Here is a 7,529-nt window from a genome sequence, read left to right as displayed (position 1 = left end):
TCACAGAATTTGATATTTTTATATTTATCCACATAATCGTTAAGCCCAAGCTGATAACTGTTCCAAATGTAGTTGTTGATGCTTCTTCCATTAACACTCAGCTTTTCTCGAGTTTCTCTTAGCTTTCATAACATCTTTGGGATGCTCATAAGCAAAATGAAATGGATACGAGGAATTTTTCTGGTCTTAAACGTGTGTGTTTATCCGGAGTGTTATGAACACACAAATTCCAATTGTTTACTTCATGGTTAAATTTAAAAAATCAATCTGCTTCGGGCCAGTTAAGAGAACTCCATTGAGAAACATATCCAATTCAAGATTTGTGCAGTTGTTTTTGAATCATTGTATTCTGACTCTCCTGTATTCATTTATAAAATGATCAATTTCGTCACCCCAGCAAGAAATCTACAATCAAAATCTAATTATTGCATTCTTGTGGGGTCAAAAAATGGATTGACTTGCAAAATATTAAGCACCCCTTTACAGGGAGTCCCAGAATTTTGGAACCAATAAGAAAATACTTTACCGAAAAACAGACTGCACAGCTAAGAACAGGATGTTAACGAAAATAAAGAGAAATAATTCAACTTTTGTTTAACACAAACCAGAACTCGAAAAATGACTTAACAGGTTTTGAACGATTTTTAAAAATACATACATATTTAATGGATTTTAATGTGTCCACCAATTTGTTTGATCAGTACTTTGATGCGTCACTCAAGTTCTCTCCAATTGTATTTGAGCAGTTCTTTGCTGACTGATTCAACTGCCATCAATACTCTTCAACAGTCGTAACATCACTCCTTCCTAATGACGCATGGTAACTTAGTAACACTGGCTCTAAACTATCGGAACAATGGCGAACGCCCATATGAAATATTTCCCGGCTAGTATAAAAGCGTATCCAGAGGGAAAAAAACACATAAATTTGATCATGTTTTACTTTTACACATTCTGATCACAAGACATGAAAAGTTCTAGCCAGCATGAAGAAAAAAAAGAAATGATTTTCTTTGTTTAGAACCAAGATGGCCATCATTGCCGGGTGGCGTGACATCAGACTATTGAATCCAATAAACATGGCAACAATTAAAACCTGGATGATTTCTGTCTGAAGCAAAGAAATGAGCTGTATAAATAAATAGAAATATTCATAACTTTCATAAATGATCAAACGCCATGCATATTTAAAAAGCAATGTACAAAAAAGAATATCATAGTTTTAAAAAAGAACAAAATATCAAACATGGAAGTTTTCTGACTCAAAACCCTTTTTCATCAAATAACAAAATGAAACAAAAAACCCCGGTCAATACATCACTTTAAATCCGGACAAAGGGCATATTTCAAAACCACTAAAAACCAACAAAACAAACATACCATGCATATCGGTGTGCACAAAATCCCTGGACCTCATTTCCTCCCAGATTTCTAGCAGATCATTCAGAATACAGAGAGAGGTCTCTAGCAAGCCTTTTATCTGGAATCATCCACATGTCCTCATCTATCACATCCTGTAGGTCTTTGCCTTCAGAAAAGAAAAAATAATAATAACAAACATTCTTAAACAAGTAGATCGAAATGAAAAATCTTGGGGAAAATAACATGCATTGGGAGTTGATATATTATATACATACCTGGTTAAAGATTTTTGGAGACATCCATTCTGAAATTTGGACCTAAAACTTGGGATTCCCTTCCTTCATTTGTCTGGGGGTCCTAATAGCTCAGTTGGTGGAGCACTCACTTCAATGCAAAGGGACTGAGATAGATCCCGGGTGTAGTCGAGATTTTTCTGCCCACCCAGTAGTGATTGGGTAGCTGGGACAAAAAGATCTGGTGGAATGTACTTTGTAATAGACTAGTGTCCTATCCGAAGGATAGCAAGCAATTGCTATTGTCCATTTCACTCTATAGAATCCGGTTCCATGGGCCTCCCGGCTCTGATGGACTACTTTCCTCCATTTGTCAGATATTTCAAGCTACGCCAAGATCTTAGCGAAGTGTCTAAAGACATTTTTTAACCAACCAAATACCTGCTCTAAATGTGTGTTTTTATTTCTAAGCTATGTGAGGAGTCTTACTGATTAATTCTGCATCTCCATATCTGCCATAAAATGCTGACCTTCATTATGAAGATTCTGACATATTACAATCCAAGTTAGACGAATAAAAATAAAAATGAATAGATAGACGGATCTATATTTGAAAAAGAGATGAAAAGATGACTTTGATGGAAATCTTGTTCTCTTATGTGATTCTTCTTCTTCTTCTTCCTTGGAGGCCTAAATTTCAAATTGAAGATTTAAATGGTTTCTCTGTTGTCTCATGAGCGAGTATATCTGGCGATAGACAATGATGTTCTAAACCATTCCAGTGAGCCGGATTATTTTGTAATGGTTGGAAGATAGTTCCAGGTCCCGATGGTGGAGAGGAAAAGGAATAAAGACGCAAATCTATTCGGGAAAATGGAATGACGAAAGACATCGAGGAGTCCCGTGTCCTGCTGTTTTTTTATGGCCGTTGCTCCTCTGAGGGCTTTGTAAAGGACCACTAATTTGTTTTGAGTTCTTCTTTCGGTAGGCGGTCCAATTGAGTTCTTGGATAAGTTTCACGATGCTTATGATTACTATCATTACTACTTTGACTACAACAACTACTACCACTACTACTACTGCTAAAAGTACTTACTATTCCTTATGCTGTTGCTGCTGCTACTAATGATTATATTATACCGACATCCCGTATTTATTATTTTTTGTATTTATTTTCAATTACATTGTATTTATTTTCCAACATCAGTCTACACGTTTTTATATTTGACTTTCTAAACTGCATTACTCAGTTCCTCCCCGCCTCAACTCTTTTCACTTAATTAATTGCACACCTTTTTAGAAATATCTAGTATTCTATTTTAATTCGTGCTTCCTTACAAAGGAGCATACTGTTTCCTGCCAACCAATGTTTTGTTTATTCATCTTAACTACGCCACTTCCACATTATCTCATTCATCTGTGGTGTTTCATTCATCCTGTGCCCTTAGGTAAGCACTGTACACACGTTACCCCACCCAACAGCTGCAGTCAGTATATTGCAAGAGCGTTATTGGATAAAGGATATCTAATAGGCAACTGGTACTGTATGAAAGGGAAATATGCTTCCATATGGCCTGCTGGGGGGAATCAATGAGACATTGTTAAATGCATTAAAGCATGGTTAATCCGTGGAAATGCTCTATATAAATGTTCATGATTATAATTATCTGCAGTTATGACCAGTTAAAAGGCGTAAATCTCTTCACTCGCTACCCATTCAAATTCCATTATTTCTTTCATATGTTTTGTTGTCACATGGCTTGCAATTGTTAAAGAAACTTAAAGATCTGAAAAAGTGTGTATGAAACCATGCCAGTTGTCAGACAAAGCAAGAAAGAAAAATTCAAGGAAAAAAAACCATCCCAAAAAAATCAGTCTTCTCCAGTTTGGGAAGACTGATTTTTTGGGATGTTTTTTTTTTTTCTTGCTTTGTCTGGCACTATTTCATATATACACTTTCTCAGATCTTTATCTTACACCAGTGCCTGCTCCCTAATTTCTCAATTTGATATTAAAGAAACTTGTATCCCACTGTAGGTCAAAGGGTATTTTTATTATATTCAATCTCAAACAAATATCTCTTAACTTTTAACATCAGGGTATTGATTTTCTTTTTAAACGTTAACTTGTCAAAGGGGTGTCTGAATTGGAACAACGGAGTGTCCTAATTGGCACAATTTGGTGTCCTAATTGGAACAACGGGGTGTCACAATTGGAACACAGGAAGTCCGGATTGGGAGAAGTGACTAGGGCCCATAAATTTAGGCCAAAAACAGAAATGAAATGTGATAATGGACAAGTATTATATCTCTAAAACTAAAGATGAATGATGTTTGCAACGTATGCAACGGTTATATTCACAATTACTCTCGGTGTATGCCAATAATAGCAGTCATTGAGCTGAGAGAGCCATTCTGGGGATCCAAACTGGAACACCCCACCCTATATGCAGTTAGTTTTACAGGGTATTTCATCAAGCTGTCACAGTTAGTTCTGATTCCGTAGTTCAACATGAATGAAAATGTGAACATAAGAGGGCACATAACGGTCAGAAATTATTAAAATTTTTAGATAATTATTAAGCAATCTCTAGACTCCGGATAATTCAGCATGTTAGCTTTTTCTAACTTATCGGCAAGTAATTATATAATTCATTTTAAAAAATTAATTTATTCATTTATTTGTTTGTTTGTTTATTTATTAATTATTTTTTTTGGTCTATTTGTAATGTCTGGTCAAAATGGTCAGTAGTGATATCAGTATATTTATTCAGCAATTGAATCAGTGATAATTACTGGGTGGGGTTCCTGACCTCCCATAGTGGGCAGGGAGGTACATGCTTTGTCTTCTATCCCCCCATACCCGTTTTCCAATTGTTTCCTGTCATTGTCTTGGAATGAGATTGCTTAGTTTTGTCCTGATCCTTGCTGGAGTTCCTTGCTGGGAGGGAAAAAGTCGAATGTATAGTTATAGTTTTGGGAGATGATTTTTTTTCCCCTTGTAAATCATCTCTCTGTTATGCATTGTATTATGTTTAGTTTACATATTATATTATATGATTGGTAAACATTTGAGTGTATTCCTCTTAGTTGGGACCTGTGCTTGGGTCTGGATGAGATTTTTAGGTGATCTCAAACTAAGTACTTTGACGGTGTGCTCTTGGAATCTACATCTTTTCCCTATTTGAACCAATTCCCCTTTGTTTTACCTCTTCTTTTGTGCTTTAATTGTAATTCTAGAACGTTTTACTATCCCATTTTCTTCCTTTTTACTGGCGCTGATATGACCTTAATGTGTTGCAAGCGCCGTAAAACCCTTAAAAACAAAACAAAACAATCAGTGGTAATTATGGTGATATGATTCATCACTTTAGCTTATTCAAACTTATCGGCACTGCCACAAAGTAATATATAGAGCGATTAAAATATATAATGGTGTAATATGTTTGTTTATTTATTTATGTATTTATTATTTATCATCTTTCATTTATTTATGTAATGTTTTATTTATTTATTTATTTATTTATTTATTTATTTATTTATTTATTTATTTTTTAATTTTGGATCTGTATTTTTTATTTTACTCTTGAAACTTTTTTTATTCCTAAAATTATAATTTAACTCAGTCAAAAGAAAAAGCTCATTGACTTATATTCATACATACCAACATTTGCTAACTTGTAGGTCTGATAATTCAAATGGTTTTGTCCTTTCCCTGGCCGGAGTCCTTGATTGGGAGGGAAACAGTCAAATGTATAGTTGTAGTTTTGGGAGATGATATTTTTTGACCTTGTAAATCATCTCTCTGTTATGTACTGTTGTTTTTTTATTGTTAACATATGATTTGTAAACATTTGAGTATATTCCTCATACTCTTAGTGGGATCTTGTGCTGGTGTCTGGGTGAGACTTTTAGGTGATCTCAAACTAAGTACACTGATTTTGTGTTCTTGGAATTGGAAGCTACATCTGTTCTCTGTTTGAACCATTCCCCTTTGTCTTACTTTTTCCTCAAGTCCTTTTAATTGTACATCTAGAATGTTATTCCTATCCAATTTTCTTCCTTTTTACTGGCGCTGATATGATCTAAACCCTTTAAAAAAAAAACAATTCAAATTGTTAAGGATCCATTGTCGTAAACGCTCTCAAACTAACGCAAAAGTGCGTCCATAACTACAAAGATGAAAGCATTCCAAAATTGCCTTCGTTTATCTGACCTGCAATATGTACAGGCAGGTACATACTGATTATCTACTCTGTCCAAATCCAACTCATTCTACTTTTACAGTAATGCGTTTTGAAATGGAATAACAAGAACATGTTGTTTTTTACACACTATATTTTTTTCTTTGTTTTTTTAATATAGCCTATACTTTTTATAAGGAAAAATATTGTTGTTGTCATGTTTTGTGCTTTAGTATTGAAGTTACCAAATTGTTTAATTGACATTTATTGTACTAAAATAATCTGGAGCTTTTTTTATACAGCAATATCCACTAAATGTGCTCAAATCGCTTTACAAGCCATCAACAACAATTTACATGTAGGACGAGACATGTTAGGCGATATTATATATATATATATATATATAATATATATATATATATATATATATATATATATATATATATATATATATATATATATCTTTTTTTTAGACAGAGACAACGCTGTTAATGGTCAGGTACTCATTTTACACCTGAGTACAGTGAGAGAATGAGAGTAAAGAGCCTTTTCCAAGGACTCAACTATGCGCCGTTCAGAATGGGACTCAAAACGACTTCTGATCCGAAGGCGATTGTCATACACATAGACTACATAGCCGTACCATATGAACTATACTTAAAACAAATGTACTCAAAGTTTAATGTTGCTCCCATGCTGGGCGGAGAGGTCACCTTTGTTGTGTCTTATATCCCTATATATAATTCCCTTTACCAGGTTGCTTTCTGTTTTTGTCTTGGAATGATATTACTTTGTTTTGTCTTGGCTCTGGCTGGAGTCCTTGGCTCAGAGGAAGACAGTCAAATGTATACTGTTCTTTTTGAGAGATGTCTGTTTTGTTTTTTTTCATTGTTAATCACTCCTTGTTGTGTATTGTTATAGTTATTGTAATCATTTGAGTGCATTCCTCTGAGTCGGATCCTGCGCCTGTGTCTGGATTAGACTTTTTCATCTCTTACAATGTAGATTATCCATTTCTATTATTCATTATTTAACAATGATATTATAGACTCGTTATTAATTATTCTTCTATGCTTCCGATAAGTACGTTTTAAATAACTACCAAGGACAGCTATACCGAAGTCCTTGATAGCTACATATATTCTCACGTGATAGTAGCCACTTTTACTTTAAATGCACATCCATTTGAATCCATGTAAAATTAGTATTTTATAATCAAAATAAAGTTATTTTCACAACTAAAGGTTTTTGCTTGATTGAATTGAGGGAGGTACATACTGTGTCTTCTATCCCCTTATATCTGTTATCCAACATGCTTTCTGTCTTTGTCTCGGAATGAGATTACTTGGTTTTGTCCTGGCATTGGCCGGAATCCTAGCTGGGAGGGAAACAGTCAAATGCATAGTTATTGTTTTGGGAGATGATATTTTTTTCCTTGTAAATCATCTCTCTGTTATGTATTATTATTTTTATTTTGAATGTATAATGTAAGCATTTGAGTGTGTTCCTCTTTGTTGGATTTTGTGCTTGTGTCTCGATGAGACTTGTAGGTGATTTCAAACTAAGTACATTGGTGGTATGCTCTTGGAATCTACATCTGATCCCTATTTGTTCTCAATTTCCCTTTGTCTTACTTTTTCTTGGGTGCTTTAATTGTAATTCTCGAACTTTTTACTATCCCATTTTCTTCCTTTTTACTGGCGCTGATATAACCTAAATGTGTTGCAAGCGCCGTAAAACCCTTAAAAACA

Source organism: Berghia stephanieae, chromosome 9 (assembly GCF_034508935.2).
Source record: "Berghia stephanieae isolate SIO BIC M18660-M18661 chromosome 9, UCSD_Bste_1.3, whole genome shotgun sequence".
Lineage (NCBI taxonomy): Eukaryota > Metazoa > Mollusca > Gastropoda > Nudibranchia > Aeolidiidae > Berghia > Berghia stephanieae.
This window is presented reverse-complemented; position numbering follows the sequence as displayed.